Here is a 20,918-nt window from a genome sequence, read left to right as displayed (position 1 = left end):
CAACAATACAAAAGCATTCATCAGGAACACCTCTCAACAACTCCTACCAACTTGAAATTGCACCTTTTGAGCCATCTGTGTTTGTCTGTTTATCAGTACAGATTCACAACACACTCCAGCTGTGATAATTTGAACAACTTGCAGACATGCAGCTCTAAAGATTCAGCAAGATCCCAAGATCAAAAACAAGAGGAGTTGTTCCTTGCAATAAGTTTGTCAAAACTAAGGAGAAGCAGATGCCAGAAACACACCTTAGCAGCAGCCATCAGCCCTCAACAACATGCATCATGAAACATCCAAAATCCTCCAAATTTTGCAGGATATTAGCATCCCCATAGATGGTTGAGCCCAAGAGATTTCAGCTCGAACGGACAACCGGAGTCATTAGTCGAGCGACATTGAAAAAGACAGCCGATGTTGTAGGCAGAACAGTTACTCTCAAGAGGAGCAACAGTATACATCATCAAAAATGCTCCAAATTTTGCAGGAATACAGCAACTACAACAATTGTAGAGCCCAAGAAATTTCAGTCCGAACGGAGAATCGGAGAAGTTAGTCGAGCGACCTTGAAAAAGATAGTCGATTGTTATGGAACCCCTTTGTTTCTTCTTCTTTGGCAAAATCCGAATTTTAACAACTTTCAACAACTTGTATGTTAGCTATTATATGGACCCAAGAATGTAAAGCCCGAATGGATTCTCGGAAACGTTAGTCGAGCATCACAGAAGATATGACCGATCTCGACCCATGCAAAGGAAATTGGGTATACTTGATTTCTTCAATTTAGCTAGGTTCTGTACCTTAGTTGAATCGAACTAGTTTCCTATACTTGATCTTCCTAGTCGATAGGATTCCTCTCATTAGATATCTTCCATTTTATTTTCGGAGGTATGTCCTTTCATGTCCCCCTCCTTGTACTCGTCAGTTTACTTTTATATATATAAGATGAAAACTTTTTTTAAAAAAAAAAAAAAGTCTACCACCATGGATGACCACCATGGGTCTTATGGTGGGCACGACATTTTCATGATCCCTTTTTCAAAAGTCAAGTTCCTTACCACTATGATAACCACAGACTGTATTACTCACCACGTTTGGTGGTGAGGTCCCATCCAGGATGCCCAATTTCAGTTTTAATGAAGGTTATTTTGGTCTTTACCTATAGTTCATTAATGAATGGGGATGATTTTTATAACTATATTCTTAATTATTAACTAAACTAAGTACCCTTAACCCTCTCGTTCTCTTATTAACGCCCAAATCTTAAAATTTTCTCTCCAAATGTTCTTCTCAAGAGTCTTCTTTTTCTCCAAGCAATTTTAAAGGATTTATTTTAAGGTCAAGCATCAATTTATTTTAGTCTGGGATTCTAAAGGTCATTTATGTGGGACTTCATCAATGGGCAACTTTCACCCATGGAATCCAAAAGTTTTCTCTCAAATTTGCTTATGATTTCTTCAATCAAAAAGCCCTAATTTCATCATTTGCATTGGATCTTCTTAATTATGATATATTTTAATGCTATTAGCCTACTTATGCATAATTCACATCATATTTCATTATTTTAAGATGAATTTCAATGATTCATGAAATATTCAAGTTTCAATTATGAATTATGAGTTATGATCATCATTTTCAAGTTATATTCAATGAATGCTTTATTGAATGATCTTCAAGGTTTATGAATGATTTATGAAATATTTTGAATGATAATTCTATGATTTTCAAGAAATTTAATGATAGGGTGACCTAAGACCCTAAAGATATTTTATGAACAAGGATTCGTAATAATGGAAGGTATACACCATACTACATGAATCACATGATAGATGAGCTATTCTTATGATTTTACTAAGATGATGATAGATGAGCTACTCTTATGTTATCTTTATAAAGATGGATTGATACTATTATTATCTTTTCTTATGATGTTATTGACTATGTTTTCATGAATGTTCAGTTGGGATAATGAAGAAACACCGAGGGGAATTTTAGGGGGGGAAGTAAGCTATTGAAGCTATCCTAGGGAATCGTAGTATCAACCATTAGTCCCAAACTACGTTTCCTGCATAGGTTCAAAGATGCTAATATGGAAAAGCTATTGAATCCAAATATCAAAGTTAAAAGAGTTACTTAATGGAGTATGTCCTGGCAAGGTAGCCTCCCCCGTCTTGATGTGAGAGTCATCTTATTCCATGTATTAGCTTGCATGGTCTTATATGTCAATTAAATATCCTATCCCACATATGTTAAAGCAAGTTATGAGTTCTTATAATAATTATGAGATTTTTGATGCATCTACCAAGCATATAAATATTTTCATGCTTCATGGCTTTACTCATGTTTTAAGATATTGGTCTAGCATCCCATGATTCATATTGATTATGTCTTATTTTCATTGTTCATGCATACTTCTCATATACTTAGTGTATTTAATGTCCTAATAGATATTTTTTCCTACATTATATCATAATGTAGGGTCCAGGGACCACGCTCATCCTCCTCCCGCTCGTGGCTAGTGGTTGCTATTACCTTACTATTGTTGAGTCCTCACAGTTCGACGACATGACACTTATTTCATATTTTACCGTTGCTACTTCATTACTTTTGTGTTGTCCATTTCGGTAAGTTAGTAGAGGCATGTTAGATAGTTAGAGTCTATCTCGTCGTTTTGTCATTTCGAGACCTATTCTTTTATTGAGATGTTTCTTCCGTAACTTTTATCTTGCTTATTTATTTCATATACCTTATGTATTATCATGAATAATATGCTAAGAGGCCTAGTTAGGGTCCTTCAGGATTCTAATCATCGTGTCACTGCTAGGCATTAGTTCAGTTTGTAACAATACGACAAAACCATATAACCCTATTGGTAAAGTCAACATAGTAGCGAAACTAAGATCATATTTTAATTCTTGAAAGCTTTTTCCAAATGCCTAAGACCATTGGAATTACACCTTTATTTCAGTCAAAGTAGTCAAGGTCGATGCTTTGAAAGAGAATCCTTCTACAAACCATCTATAATAATCTACTAAGCCCAACAAAATTCTAATATCAGAAAGAAACAAAGCTTTAGGCCAATTCTTTACATCCTTTGTCTTCTTAGGATCAACCTTAATACCCTCACCAAAAATAATATGACCAAGGAAAGCAACCAATCTCAAAAAAACTTACTCTTGCTAAGCTTAACAAATAATTATAGGTCCTTCAGAACTTGCAAGACAATCCTTAAATAATCGGCATGCTCCCCCTCACTCAAAATATAATCCAAAATGTCATCAAAGAACATAATAACGAACCTATCCAAATATTTCTTGAACACCCTATTCATCAAATCCATAATTTTTGCAGGGGCATTTATTAATCCAAAAGACATAACCTAATATTCAAAGTAACCACATTTAGTTGTAAAATCCATCTTTGGAATGTCACATTCCCTTACTCGAAGATTATGGTAGCCTAATTGAAGATCGATCTTTGAGAAATAACTTGCTCCTTGATGTTGGTCGAACAAGTCATCAATGCTTGGAATGGGAAACTTATTCTTGATTGTTACTTTGTTCATTTAAGACAATTAGTACACATTCAAAGATAACCACCCTTCTTTGTAACAAGTAGAATCAGAATATTCCATGGAGAGATACTCGGTCTAATAAAAACGTTATCAAAAAAATCCTTCAATTGATCTTTTAACTCTTTCAGTTTTGCTATAGCCATATTTTAAGGAGGAATAGATATATACTGGGTATCGGGAAGAAGATCAATACCAAACTTTATCTCCCTTTAGGAAGAGACCCCTAGAAGATCATCAGGAAACACTTTTGGAAACTCATTAACAACTGAAACTGGCTCAAAAGTAGGAATTTTAGAATTCGTATCCCCAACCCCTATTAGATGATAGATGCAACCTTTAGAAATCATTTTCCATGCTTTAAAGCACGAGATGAGTTGACTCTTAAACACTGAATTACTACCTTTCTACTCTAGAAATTGATCATTAGAAAACTTAAACTTAACCACACAAGTCCTACAATCAGTAGAAGCATAACATGTATGAAGCCAATCCATACAAAATATAACATTAAAATTGGTCATATCAAACTCTACAATATTAACTGAGGCGATTTTATGATAAAATGCTACTGGAAATTTCTATAAACTCTTTTAGATAAGAGTGAATTGTCACGACCCAACCCCGTAGACCATGATGGGTTCTCGGACTAGACACTCACATATACCCCTGCTAACTATAAGTAACCCTGTCTCCTATTTTCATCATAAGAAATCAACAGGCACGATAACATATAAGCCGACAAGACTGCCATGATAAAAAGGAACGTCCCAAAACATAAGTCTTATAGGCACTACTGTACACACACATATACAACCCACATATATGTTCACAGACCTATAAGAGTAAGAACAGTAACATAAGGCGGGACAGGGCCCCCACCGTACTCGTGAACAAATAAATATATACATCAAGGGTTAGTACAAAAATCTAGGCTCCAGCATAATGGAGCACCTCTGAACTGATGAATGGGACTTCTATGCTGGCGGATCCCCAAAGTGTGTATTTGTACCTGCGGATATGAAACGTACCTCTTCCGGAAAGAGGGGATCAGTACGATATGTGTACTTTGTATGTAAAGTATAAAATACCACAAGGAGCGCACAGTTGACATAGGGATGCAGGAAACAAGTATAACAATTAATAAATCACTGTAGCTGCATCTTGTAAAATGACGTCATGTATCTTAGTGTTATATTCCGTACTTGGCCCGTTGTGGGACTTGGTGTTATAAATGTATCATTATGTCATCATATGCGTATATATATCATACCTGGACCTTTATGGGACCCGATCAATAATCATGTCATCTTACCATAGTATACAGATATCATACCCAGCTCTGTATGGGACTCGGTCATACCCATCCCTTTATGGGACTCGATCATACTCGGCCCTTTATGGGACTCGATCATACCCAGTCCTTTATGGGACTCGGTGAATACTTATATCATCTTATATCGTACCTGGCCTTTATGGGACTCGGTCATACCCGGCCCTCTTGTAAGGGACTTGGTTGAAGATATATTAACCATATGCACGAGCAGAAAAGAGAGTAACCATATGCATTTTAGATCGTATTTGAGATTCGATGGAATACTCAAAATGTTCTATCATTCAAAAACCAAGACAAGAGTCATATCAAGTACCTTTTGATTACCACTATGGACTAGGTCAAAATGGAACTTTTGGAATCATATTCCCGTATCTAGTTATCATTAAATATCTTTTGGGAATCAAAAAGTTGGCTATACTAGTAGATTTAACAAGAGGAACTTCCTTGTAATCGTATACACTTCATCTATTTGTTTCATAAAGATCATGCCAAAAAGAAAGGAAGATTAGCTTTACATACTTACTACTTCCTAATGTATAAAAAAAACTTGAGAAGCAATAGCTCAATTATTGTAAGAGTTCTAACATTAAAGGGTAAATAAGAAACACTTAGAAATGGAATCACCTTGGAGATTTTATCATCTTTTACTTACATCTAGGACATGCCAAAAGAAGAGAAAGATAGATCTACATACTTATGCCAAAGACATGCCAAGAAAAAGAAATGACTTTACATACCTATTATGAATTACTATTACCCACGTTTGCCTCATCGTATTTTGAAACTATTTAAAATGAAAGCAATACTAAGGTTAATAACCTTTCACTTTCCATTTTCCAACTCTACAACCAAGTATCCATTTCCCTCGACAAATTTATTACTAGTTCCGAAGTTACAAAAAATTGGGCAGCATCTCCCCTATAACTTACCCTATCCAACTGCTAATCTTAGCATCCATATTACTAATAACAACCAGCATCCATATATACCATCACATTACTTCAACATTACTCAAAACAACTCCAAACAACTAGCTCAAAACTACGATACCAAAATAGAGTTTTTAACCTTTATTTCATAAAATGTTTAACAATATAAAACAGAGGGACGTGTGGATGAAACCAAAAACACCCATACCCTTTTACAAATACCTTCCATCCCTACAACACGAAACTAAACTAGCTACAACTGCAGCACCACAATCACAATACACTACTCGACTTTGATTTCACTATAACGACTTCGATTTAGTTTATTTCTAACGTCAAGCATACTTATGTAATTTTACCACTTAAAACCTTATTTAAGACATGTAATATACCTCATAAAATCATCATAAACTCTAATTTTAAAGGGAAAATCTTACCTTACCCGAAACTCGCCAAAACCCGCCTCAGAAATTCCTTTAGCGCAACTAAAACTTTGTGGCTACTTGTTTTCCTTTTGGTGGTTCCCCAAATAATAAATTTACATTAATAACACATTCATATCACCTTGGTATACCCTATTTAATTAGTTCACAGAATGAAATCGGAGACTTACCTTTTTTTCCTCCAAATCTGTAGCCCTCTTTCTCTCTTAACTTAGGGTATCTCTTCTCTTTTTTTCTCTAGAGTTTTTTTGAATTTTGGATATAAGAATGACCTTTTGTTGGTAAGGATGATCATAAACATACATATATATATATATATATATATATATTCCACCTTAGGAGGTGACACATGTCAATATCTAAGTGTGCTAACACACCACCTTCTCCACCTATGAGCTGCCATGTGGCATGTAGGGGTCCACCCTTTGCTCCAGCTGCTGCCATATGGCACTCCCTTATTTTTTTTAAGTGTCACCTTCTTTTCTCTCTCGTGGGTTTGTAATGTCATCTTATTTTATGAAACTATGTAATCCTTGCTACGTAAGCTTGGTATGTACTCAAGTAGCTTAAGTATGTAAGATTTCCAAGTTGGTAGATTACGAAAGTAAGTCGAGTCCTACGACTCATTACTTGGCCTCCAACTCCTTATGGATTCTTATAACCGTATTTCCAATCTTCCCTACTATGGGGGTGTCACATTCTCCCTTCCTTAGAGTTGTTTGATAGTGGTATAGATTATCTGGCTCACATGGTAACTTTTAAGAATCTTAAAGAAGCTTTAAGAAACTTAAGAATCCTTCCAAAAACTTAAGAACCTTTCAAGAAACTTAAGAAGCTTAAGAGGAATTTCAAGGTATAAAAGTACGGGGTATAACATGAATCACCTAAGAGTATAGACCGAATAAGGCGCTATCAAGATCCCAGGACTAACATCAAAATTTCATGGCAAGATTAGGGGTATAAAAAGATAGAGTAACACTAGGATCTAACAATGAATAAACATAAAAGTCAAAGACTCATAATATACCAGTCATTACATCAAGAGAATCCTCCAACTCTTGATGAGTTTGTAGAGCATAAAACCTATTTTGGCACTGACCACCATAAGAACCCGAAGAAGAACCATGGTGAGCAACATGGCCAGAAGTATTTTTCATGAGTCTGAGGACCGCCACTCCACCTCTAGTACCAACTGAAGTATAATATTTCATTTGGTGACCCATCTTCCCACACCTAAAACATGCACCTGAACCTACCAAGCACACTCCTCTATGACTCTTCCCACACTTCTTACATAAAGGGATAGTTAGATATAATGACCCTCAAGGTCAATTTTGTATTTTCAAATATTTTCAGGATAGAGCTTTTTTGTAGCCACCCCTAGTCATTTATGACTTGCTGGCACTGAAAGTTTGGTTGCCTAGTTGTTCGTTTGGATTTTATTTTGGTTTCCCTATTTTTGAACTCTTGGAGTTTGAATAATTGACTTTGGTCAAAACTCCAAGAAGACAACCTCAGAATACAATTCTGATAGTTCCATCTACTTCGGAATGGAAAAATTAGGCTAGTACCATGGTCGACATGAGCATCGAGACTTACAGTGCGAGTTTGAGATATTAGGCATTTTAGCCTTTAAGCTTTAGCCTAAGATTGACTTATGTCAACATTCTTAAAAAAACATACTCAGATTGGAATTCAGTCCACGTGGTTAGCTGCAGAATGTCTAGTTAGGTCAAGAATGAACCTTCGTTCGTGTCTCGAGGCTTCTAGTCTCTTTTCATGCCTTCTTATAGAAGTGGAAAATTTTATGCTTGGTTGTGCGACCCACATTTTGTCAAGACGACCACGGATTAAAATTTTAACTACGCCATTGAGTTTGGAGTGTCAAATTTGGTGGGCTAGCAAAGTCCATTTGCGCACATCAGTTTCAGAATGAATTTTGAACCCCATCAGAGAATTCCAAATTTTCTTGGCCGTAATTGATGCAGGGATGCTGGTACAGCCCAACCTTGTGCTTTGCATTCATGGGCCTCTTGTCTATATATGTGGAATCCTGTAAGCCAAGCCTCCTCATTTGCGGGCACTTTGCCCTATTCGCAAAATGACAACCCCTAGACCTCCGTATTTACAAGAAGACTCTCTGCGTTCGTGGAGGGTTAGCATGTTTGCCTCCACATTTGCGGGCTTGTCTCTATGTTCATGGAGAACAAATGAGGCCTGGAAGTGGTCTTAAAATTGACCCGTTCAGCACCCAAGTCTCATTTTGAGACTTGGCATTCTTGGGGATTTTGAGGGCAATTCTCAACCAAAATTCGTGATTCTTGTTCAGATGAGTCAAAAATTCTTGTGGGAACGTTCTGGGACCCTTTCTCTTTCTAAAAATCTTGTACGTTCCATGTAAATCTATTGTTTCCTTGCATTTTTGACTATTCGAGAGTTTGAAATTGGTAGAGTTTTTTTCAGCTCTTCTAGTGCTTGAAATATGCCCATTTTGGGGAACAAGTTCCTTGAGCTATTTGGGACCTTGTGATGGATTTGGTTTTCTTATTTCATGCACAGGTCCCACAATCTTGCGTTAGACCCAATTTTGGGTTTGTCTTTAAAAAATATGATTTTGGTGTCGAAACGTCTGTATTGATGAGGTGATCGATATTTTGATAGCGTAGATGCAATTGGAGTTGATTTTGGATCAAAAAGCTATTGGGATGTGGACTTGGAGCGCACGTGTTCGACTTCGAGATAGGATAGGGTCTTTATTCTTTCGATGGAGCTTTCTAAGGTATTATTTAGTATAAATTACCAGTGGTTTGGATTGTATGTGACGTTTATGCTTGATTCCTAAATTATGGTCTCATTGTCCCGGTATGAGCCTTAGGCTAGCTTACCTTTATGAGATTTCCTGTCTAGTTTGTAATATTGTGGACTATGCCTTTGTTTGGGTTTGATTAACCTAATTTAGGTGATTTGTGCCGTAGACTTGAGTTGTGGTTTGAACCTTAGTTATTGTAGCCATTTTTTACTGGAGTTTATGATACTTAGTGTTCTTCATTATTGAAGTACGTACATTGGGGCCTTGGTGTAGTGATTTCCACCCAGTTAGGCTTGTAAATTTCTATTGGATTCCATTTCTAGATTTAGAGTTAGAATTCCCTATGCTTTCTTGTTGCCATTTGGCTAGGCTATATGTTCTTATGAATCTCAAGGTGATATTACCCAGATGGATCTAGAGGTATTGATTGATTAGTTGAGCACATGTTTCCTCGTTTTCCCTCCTTATTATTACCTAGTTAGGGTTGAGTTCCCTTTTTGTCCTTCTAGTTGAATTAAAGGAGTTGATTCAAGCTTCAGGCCTTGATTAGAGGTCGGTGGTATTAGTGAGCCTTATTTGTATGCTCTAGAGGGTAAGGTGCTTGTGAAGTCATTATTTTATGTGATTGTGCATATTGTTTGGGTGTTGGTGATGACATTCATTGCATTTGATCATTATTTTCTCACAAATATAGTTGACCAAAGTGTAGCATTGGTTCTAGCATTGATTTGAAAAGGTTAGGTTATAACCCATTTTAATTATATTGATTTTCAAATAGGGGTTGTACTACCTTTATTACTACTATTTTAAGTGGACTGGAGGCATCGAAGATGCGCTCATTTTATTGAACTGATTTGAGGCATCAAGGATGTGCTCATTTTATGACTTTGATTCAAGGCATCGAGGATTCTCTCATGTTACAGATTGATATAAGACTTGGATTAAGAGCAGGCGGTATATAGGGCCTTCCCGAGCCCCCTATGACGATCCCATAGAGGTGCATAGGTCCTACTTCCTAGACAAAACTAGAAGTAGGTGTATATATCTTCGTATGAGTCACTTGGCATAGATGATACTTCTGGTTTTACTGTATTACTTTTATGCATATATGCATTACCTCTAACCAGTGTAGTTGTTTATACCAGTCAGTGTTATGGGATGCCATACGAGCTTACTTGTTTGTAAGTGAACTTCCTAGGAACATAAAGGCTCAAGAGGTATTAACTTACTATTTGCAAACTTGTGGTGATATAAAGGGTGGTCTGTTATTTGAAGGTACTGTGTTGTCGTGGTTAGGTCTTAGGCTAGGGCCACCAGGTACTTCCTTGTTTCCTTGATTGTTTCCTATCTTCCCCCTTATATTAGATGTGCTTATTGCAGGCGTCCATATTATTGTCATTAGTTACTTGTGATAGATACTCTATGCTTACATGTTCCTTATACTTGCTTTATCTTTGGAGCTCAATCGGGCAATGCTTACTGAGTGTTACTTGTTGGTACTCATACTACAATTTTGCACCCTGCAGATCATATTATGGATTTTCGCTACTGATTTGGATATCATGCGGAGCAACTGTTCGATTTTGGAGACTTGGATGAGCTCTTGGCATTCAAAGTTACCTATATCCCTCCATTTTAGCCTGGACTAATCTTTATTTCATATTTAGAGAAATCTGTATTACTATTATTATCATTGTATCTATATAAGCCTTTTATTCCTTATTTAGTTTAGTCACTCAACTACCGAGTAATACCAGGTCTTGGAGTTTATCTTTTTATATTGTTATCATTCTATTTTCTTGTTATTAATATTATTATTATTGGTTTTGTTTTCTTCCGCTTTTGATGGTGTATTGCCTATGGTTTCAGACTTTGGGGTTAGAGTTTACTTACTGGTGGATTGATAGTAGGTGCCATCATGACTTGATAAATTTGATCATGACATTAGACCACTTAGAGATCCCCTGTGAGACTTAGAGTTAGACGCCCTATCCTTATTTAACTTTGGAGCCTTATTGTTATAAGAATGTTTATTGGAGAACTTTGGGCGTAATTGTGAATGAACATCACTTTGCACAAACTCTTTCCTTTAGCTTCTCTCTCCTCAATTTGCTCAGTGTTCATCATAAGCATTGAAATGTCAATTTCTTGGATCAACATAGCAGTTTCACACTCTTTGACCGCTAAGTTCGATACACCCAAGAAACAATTCCTCATAAGAGCTCTTGAGTCAATAACCATAAACGAAGCATATTTGAACAATTGAGTCAACTTTAGTGCACACTCTCTCATGCTCATGTTACCTTTCCTTCAATTGATGAACTCTTGGAACTTAGCTTCCCACAACTCCAATGGAAAGAAACGATCGAGGAAAGCACCCTTAAATGCTTCCCAATCAATCAGACCAGCATCTCTAGCCCTTTCACCTTTCCATTATTCATACCAAATCTAAGAAACTCTTATAAGTCGATATGTAGCTAAGTCCACCTTCTCCATCGGACTAATCCCTGTGATGTCCACAAACTTTCAAATGCCCTTAGTAAACTATTGTGGATCCTCATCAACCTTATAACCATGGAACTTTGGAGGGTTCATACGGGTGAAGTCATGAAGTCTCACCTCCACCTTAACCATATTTGGTTTCACAAAAGCCACAACCTCTCAATTAACTTATGCCTCCATAGCTTTGGGAAGCACTTGGAAAGACTCATGGAATTCGATATAAAAAGCTTGTTACTCTTCATTCACATTAGCATTGTCATTCCTTCAGCCGTAAGCTATTTGTGGAGGTGTGATTCTATACTCGCAAAGAAAGATCATTAGAAGGAAAACCTTAGAGTTCAACTCTATCACCGACCTAAGAATGATGAAATAAGTAAAGTTTCCTAAACACTTTATAGACACTTATTCATAAATATGGCATGAGTCACACCCAGGAATAAGACTCTACTTGACGCATCAACTTAGACACCCTAGGACTCTAGAACCTTATACTCTAATACCGGAATCGTCACTACCCAATCTAGACCCTAGACATGAAAAAACGATTAGAATCTCGAATGACTCTAACAAGGCCTATTTACATAACATATATAAGGTAAATAAGAAATATTGAAAGAAATCTTAAAAGGCGGTGGATGGTTTCAAAGCATAAAATCTTGAATATAAGAAAATTCATCATAATGTCCAATTGAAGTAACTATACACATACAGTATAGACATGCGTCTTGCACTTTAGAAGGATCATAGTACAAGGTCCTATATTATGATGGGTTTTCCCTCAAATAATATGGATTTACCAAAAGCTAACTCTAATAAGGTCACTATCTAGACACATGTGGAAGGATAAGAGTCGGATCCTACATTATGAAATAATGTAGGCAAAAGTATGCGTTAGTATATGAAATATATTAAGTATGTGATAAATATACATAATCATGAATAAGCGCACATAATAAATATGAAAATGTTATGCATGATTAAATAACTTGAAAAGGATAAAGTAAAGGATGAGAACATTTAATGAGGCCAATGCATCATAAAACATCATAAAGAGCTTATACGACAAACATAGCTATTTTGTGAGATATTAAACTTAACCGCATCATAAGAATAGCTCATTGAAAATCATGATCATAACGTATTCATATAGACACTTACCTTTCTAAGCAACTAAATAGTTATTCCTTCAAATTGTGAGAAAACCTTTCACAATTTATTCATTCATACTTGAAACATAATTTTTAGCTTTTTATAAATCATTCATAAAACCTTCATATATTTCATAATCAAGATCCATAGTTCATCATTAAAAATTATAGTATAATGCATGGGTGTATGTGAAATCAATTTAAAATTATGTAGTAAGGTGAATTAATGCATAATCAAGTGAAACAATATCAATTGAATCAATATAAGATAGACACATAAATAATTGACTTGAAACCCTTTGAAATTGGGTGAAATCGAATTAGGAGAATTGAGTTCCTTTGAGAACCAATGGCTGAAAGGAATCCATTGGTGAATTTCCATATGCCGTAGCTAAAAAAGCCCTAATGCCATGTGTTTTTAAGAACCTTAGACTTGAAGCTTGAACACTAGCTTGATCTTGAAGAAACATTGGAGAGAACTCTTTTTCAAAGGGAAGACTTTGGTTAGGAAGTATTTGACAAAATGAGGAGTTAATCAGGGGTTTTATGTAGTTAATAGTATAGGAAATAACCCCAAAAATATCCAAGTCAATTTATAAAAGAGTGGTGAAAATTCCAAATTGCACCTCTTAAAATCACTATCGCGCAGGTTCCATGGGTTCCTTATATGGCCCGTGGAAATCTTTATGGGTCATACAAATTCCTCATGAAAGGAATCCTTAAAAGGGTTCTTGAGGTCATCCTTAAATGGTTAGGTTTTGGCTTATGGAACCTCTCACGGGCTATATATTCTTATGTGGAGTTTCCCCTTAGCCAACACATCTTGCCCCGTTCTATTGGTGTGTTCTACAGACCTTCCTAAAGTTCACAGAACCCACTATGGCCCGTAACTCCTTCTGTCAAGTCCACTCCCTCCCAGATCCTCAAAAGTACACTTTAACAGAATTTGAAGGAGTTAACATGAAGGAATTTAACATCCCAACTTGGAATGGAATGAAAAATTTGAGGATATCATGATATCACATTGGCTTTGGTATCCGTTGTATCCCCCTAAACTAGTTGTTTCCTCCAAAGAACCTTCACGGATGCAACTTCCCTATTTATCCACTTTCGAACTTGACTATCTAAAATCTCAATTGGAACTTCTTCATAATATAGAATCTCTTTCACACCAACATTGTCCAAAGGCACAATAGAAGTAGGATCACCCATACGCTTCTTTAATAGTGAAACATGAATTATTGGATGTATTGACGCTAATTTTGGAAGCAAATCCAAATCATATGCTATTAGCCATAATTCCTCAAAATCTAATATGAGTGTACATATCGGGTACTAAACTTTGCTTTCTTAGAAAAACACATCACACACTTCATAGGGGATATTTTTTTCAAGTAATCCCAATCATCAACTTCAAATTCAAGATCTTTTCTCCACACATCAGAATAGGACTTTTGTTTTCTTTGGGCAGTCTTGAACATTTCCCTGATGAATCTATTATTCTCTATAGACTCATAACCAAATCGGTTCCTATCAAAGCAACTTCACTAACCTTGAACCAATCTATAGGAGATCTACATCTTCTACCAGTTAAAGCCTCAAATAGAGCCATATGGATACTCGAAGGATAACTGATTTTATAGGCAAACTTAATCAATGGAAATTGATCATCCAAATTACCTTTGAAATAAATTACACAAACTGTTAATATATCCTCCAAAGTTTGAATAGTACGTTTGTCTTGACTATATGTCTGAGGGTGAAAAGTTGTGCTAAGCTTAACTTGAGTACGAAGACCTTTTTGAATGATTTCCAAAATTGAGATAAATATTGAATACCTCTGTGTCAAATGATAGGTTATGGAACACCATGAAGCTTAACCAATTCTTGAATATGAATTCTATCATAATCCCCAGCTGTATAAAAAGTCTTAATAGGAAGAAAATACACCCACTTAGTCATTCATTCAATAACAACCCAAATCAAATCATTTTTCCTACGTGTACGAGGCAAACCTATAATTAAGTCTATATTTAAGTCTTTCTACTTTCAAGTAGGAATATCAATGTCTTGAGATAAACTCCCATTTTTTGATGCTCAATATTCACTTTTTGGAAATTCGTACACTTATCTACAAAGACCCGCAATATCCTTTTTCATAACATTCTACTGATATATTTCCCTTAAACCACGATACATATTTGTGGATCTCGGATGGATAGAATACTTCGAACTATGAGCTTTAGATAATATCACTTCTCTTAAGACATCAATATTTGGAAAGCATATTTGACCTTGATATCTAAGCACACAATCTAAGAAAGCCTCAATGGATTTTTTGGCAACCACTTTCTTCAACTCAACCAAATTAGATCATTATCTTTCTTTGCCTTTACATTTACCACAAGAGATGATTCAGAATTATTTTGTCCAACAACACCACCATCCTTAGAATCAATCAAATGAATACCCATATGAGCTAGTCTATAAACATCACTGTCATGACTCAACCCCGTAAGCCATGAATGGGGTCCGACCTGGACACCTGTATACATACCTATCAGATGTAGTTAAGTAGAACTGTAAATAATATGATAACTTACATAAGAACTCCAATGGGTCATAAGATCTTCATATAAATATATCCCTATCATTTATTTCCTGAGGAGTCGCCACTAATCATATCATGAAAGGACACGCAAGCCGACAAGGCTGCCATTTTATTTTAATATTCACAACACATCGTATAGACGTAGCTGAACAAACTTATACACAACCCACATACTATGTCTACAGACCTTTAAGGGTGTCAACGGTATCATATAGCAGTACAGGGCCCCCGTCGTACCCCTAAATAAATGAATATCTACATCAAAAAGATCAATACCAAAAATCTAGGCTCCAGTATAACGGAGCACTCCAAAATAGCCGAGTGGAAATTCTAAGCTGACGGATCCCTAAAATGCATGTCTGTACCAGCGGCCATGAAATGAAGCCCCCCGAAGAAAGGAGGTCAGTACAGAATATGTACTGAGTATATAAAGCATAAAATACCACAAAGGAGATCACATCTGAAAGAAGGGTCAGGAGATAAGTATAATAATTAATAAATCAATGTACCTATATCTTATAAAATAAACTCATGCATATCATCATCATATACCGTACCTAGCCCGTTTTGGGACTCGGTATTACAATTATATCATTATATCATCATATGAATATATATACCATACATGGCCCTCTAGCAAGGGAATCAGTGAATAGAGTAGTGTACACTTATATCATACCCGGCCCATTGCGGGACTCAGTGCCATAAACATATCATTGTATCATCATATCATCATATACATATTTTATACAATACCCTACCTCTAGTAAGGGACTCAGTGAAGATGTACTGAACTTATGCACGATAACATACCCGACCTGGGACTCAGTGAAAGAAGTAATAAAAACATGCACGAGTATAGTAGTGAGTAACCATATGCAAATTAAATCATCATCTAAGACTCAATAGAAAAATCATAAGGAACTATCATTTGAAGATTAGGATAGTAATCATCTCAGGTACCCTCTGAATACCATTAGAGACCATATCAAATGGAGCCTCAAGAATCATAGACATGTATCAAGATAATGTTAAACATCTTATGGAATCAGAGACATTTGTCATCGTACAGTCTTTAGGTTTAGTAGCTTATACATCCAATTACTATTGAGCATATAGAAGGCTAGAGGGAAATAACTCAACTACCTTAAGAGTTTTACCGTCAAGAAGTGAATAAGAGTCATGAATCATACTCGGAGCTTATGAATGGAATTGCCCGAAAGCTCATATCATATATCACTTATATCTAAGACATGCCAAAAGAAAGAAGGAATAGATTTACATACCTGTTATAGATCCACCATATCCAAGCTTGCTTCGTTATCCCTTTAGCCTATTTAATATCAAAGTAACACTATTATGAATAAACTTCGACTTTCCATCTTATAATTCTAAAACCAATCACTTATAGGAATCATTTATTTGTTCACACTTTTTGATTACTTAAGAATTTAACGGAAATCGGGCAGCATTTCTCCTATAACTCGCCTAACCGGAACTTCCAACTAATCTCCAATTAGCACAGAAACACCAACAACAACGACCACCATCCACATACAATAAAACTACTTTGATATTATTCAATACAAGTGCTAAACAGCCCACCCAAAACCATGATATCAAAATACGATTTTTGATCTCTACTTCATAAAATCACAACATCATAGAAAGGAGAGTGCGGAAGGAGTTTGAGGCCAAGTAATGAGTCATAGGACTCATTTACCTATGTAAGATACTAATTTAGAATTCTTTCATACCTAAGACACTTGAGTATATACCAAGCTTATCTACAAAGGATTACATGGGTTCTTAAAATAAAACGAAATTACGAATCCACACGGAGAAAGAGAGAATGACACGTGGCAGCAAGAGGAGGTGCCACATGGCAACCTAGGAAAGTTCCACATCGAAGTAGTTGACCCAACTGTGTGGGATCAAGTAGGTAACCCACCTACTTAGAGGTGGGCCCCACCAAGGATACATGGCAGCCTAGGAGCCATGACATGGATACGTGGCCCAATAAGGGCCTTACATGTGGCACCCTATGGGGATAACACATGCCACCTCCTAAGAAAATATATATATGTATATTATGTGACTATTAACTTCATTTCTCAGCCAAAACTTCAGCCAAAGAGCAAGAAAAGAAAGAAATATAGAAAGGAAAAAAGAAGGCAGCCACGGTTTGGAGAATTCAAGGTAAGTTCTAATTTTCCTCCATGAATTAATTATCTATGGTGTTACTTAACCACGTGGAGATGTATATATGTATTTTATGATTCCTATGGAACCATGTATTCAGCCCTACACTTGAAAAAGATAGGAGAAAGTTGAAGAGAAAAATGCTAAGGGCAAGAAAGAAGCGCTACGGGTTTGGGGATTCCAAGGTAAGCCTCCAACTTTAGTTATATAAATTAATTATTTAAGGTATGCCACAGTTATATATTGGTGTTTTATAACATAAAATTCCATTTCATGGAAGCAAGGAAGTGATACAAACAGTCCGCACAATTTCAGCACGTTTAGAGAAGTTATGAGTCGCAATTTGGCAGTTTTGGCCAATTTCGGGTAAGGTAGGTTTCTTCTTTCAATTTGGACTTTATGGGGTTGTTATGAAGTGTATTACACATTCTATAGGTGTCTGTAAGTATAAACTTTGTCTATAAATGCTTGACATTGAAGAAAATCTAAATTGTAGTCACTATAGTTAAATTGTAGTTGAAGCAAGGTGTTGTGCTTGTGATGTGCTGCTTCAGGTGTGTGGTGGTATTTTTCAGGGCCTAAAAGTATTCTAAAAGAGTTTTGGGAGCTGCGGGTTGCATAAAAATGACCCCTCATTTCGTATAATTAAGGGTTTTGCGAAATACAGAATAGAAACCCTATTTCGGTATCATAATTTTCAGCAAGTTGTTTAGAGCTTATGTTGTGTAATGTTGCCACGTTTTATGTATATATGATCTGCAGGTTGTTGTTTTTTGTTGTCTGTAGTAATTAGGTATGTAATTGTAAATTCGGATAGGGCATGTTATAGAGGAGGTACTGCCCGATTTTCGTTAACTCCTTAACTAGCTAAAGAACTAGTCGAGAAGACGAATGAGGAAATGAGTTCTATGAATACTCGTGTGCAACTTAAGATGCTGAAAAGTCAGGGATGGTTGATATCTATATTGCTTCCATGTTGAATAGGTTCAAAGCACGATGAGGCAAACGTGACAAAGAGTAACTCGTAAGAGGTATGTAAAGCATGTCTCTCTTTTCGTTTAGGCATGTCTTAGATTTAAGTGACAAATGATATGTGTATGAAGCTTGGGGTAATTCTATTCACGAGCTCTGAACATGATTCATGATTCATAATTTGTGTTCACTTCTGAATGTTAAGACTCTTAAAGTAGTTAAGCTCCTATTTCTCAAGTCTTCTATATGCTGAAAAGTAGTTTATGTAAAGCTTATTCCTTCTCTTGGCATGTCTTAGTCTTAATTATGATGTGGATATGAAATGTGGGGTTAATTCCATTCATAGAACCCCGAGTAGGGTTTGTCAATCATTTTCCCTTCTCAATATTAGAACTCCTACGATAATTGAGTTATGGACTTGTAAGTCTTCTACATAATGAAAAGTAGTACACGTGAAGCCTATTCCTTCCTTCTCTTGAAACAGTTAAGGTAAGTGAAGCGATATATGATATGAGCTAGAGGTGATTCAATTATAGGTTTCGGTTATAACTCAAGACTTGTACTCACTTCTTTAGGTTAGGCTTCTTAAAGTAGTTAAACTCCTATTTCTCGAGCCTTCCATATGCTGAATAATGATTGGAGGCATACGCTCCTATACCTAGAGACTCTTTGACACATTTTATGATGATATTCGGGAGAAATTTGTTATGCTACCAAGGTTTACGTGCACGTATATGCATTATATATTATATAGGGATTGGGCCAAACATTCCTCGGCACTAACGTGTTATATGTATAGGGATCGGGACGTACATTCCTTGGCACTAACATGTTATATATAGCAATCGGTTCATACATTCCTCGGCACTAACGTATTATATGTTTAGGGATTGGGTTGTACGTTCCTCGGCAATAACCTGTTATATATATGGATCGGGCCGAACACTCCTTGGAACTAACCTGATATATATGGATCGGAATGTACGTTCCACAGCACTAATAATATGCATATGCCTATCATGATAGATGATGTATTTGTAACACCGAGTCCTTGAGCGGGCCGCATACGGTACGTGATAATGATATACATGACCTTATTTTGTGAGGTGCAGGTACAGTACCCTACTAAATGCTATACTTGATTTCATGCATCCCTGTTTCAGTTGTTATCTCAGTTATGTTATGCTTATATACTCAGTATATATGTCGTACTAACTCCCCCTTTCTTCAGGAGGCTGCGCTTCATGCCCACAGGTACAGACGCAGGTGTTGGGAGTCCGCTAGCTTAAGATTCCATAAAGATAGTTTGGAAGACGCTCCATTGATTCGGAGCTGAGTGTAGTACCAAACTTCCTATATATGTATTTATTTATTCAGGGGTACGACGGGGGCCCTGTCCTTCCATATGTTACCATTAATGTTCTTAGAGGTCTGTATACATTTGTGGGGGTTATACATGTAAGTTTTGTTCAATTATGTCTACATGATGTATTGGAAATATTAAGATACTATGGCAGCCTTCTTGGGTTGCATGCCCTTTCATGATAAGATACAAATAAAAGAGGCTACGGGTATGAAAATGCTATGACCCACTGGGCTTCTTATGTACAGTTTTTATATTGATTGTTACATCTTATAAATACATATAGGGGGGGTCCAGGTCGGAACCTAGTCGCGGCCTATGGGGTTGGGTCGTGACAAGTTACCATCTTGATAAATCTTCTTGTTGCTCTCTTCTTGATGAGACATATTCTGAAATGCATAGGACATATGTTAGAAGGAATCTCTATAGGTTTTAACTCTATCGCATGACAAGATCATGAAATAAGTGCAGATTTCCTAAGATGTATCATAGCTTCATACTCATAAATGTGGCGCGCTTCACACCCATGATTAACACTCTACTTGACAGGCATGTTGGACTCCCTAGGATACTTAAACCTTGTGCTCTAATAACAAATTTTTTACGACAAAAACTAGAGACTAGATGTGAGATGACGATTATGATTCCTGAAGAAACCCCAACCAAGCCTCTTAGCATATCATAAGCATACATAAGGTAAAAAATAAGTGAAAACTCATAAAAATCCAAAATACAAAGCATAACTAGAGAGAATCAAGACAACATAGACTCCTTATACATATGCCCAACATGCCTCTACATGATTACATAGGCGGGGACTAGGACATGTTCCTAGCTCACTCTCAAAGAAAGTAATGACATAATGTAGAATAGTCTTTAAGCATCACCATGGTATTAAAATGACAACAAAAAGGGAAGAATGACTCGGTTGCCCTCGAAGCATGAGGACTCATGATACTAATCTTCAATGGAACACCGATAAGAGGATAGAGTGTCCGTCTCTACATTGTGATATAATATAGGGAAAAAAAT

The sequence above is a fragment of the Solanum dulcamara genome, chromosome 8, assembly GCF_947179165.1.
Source record: "Solanum dulcamara chromosome 8, daSolDulc1.2, whole genome shotgun sequence".
Classification (NCBI taxonomy): domain Eukaryota; kingdom Viridiplantae; phylum Streptophyta; class Magnoliopsida; order Solanales; family Solanaceae; genus Solanum; species Solanum dulcamara.
This window is presented reverse-complemented; position numbering follows the sequence as displayed.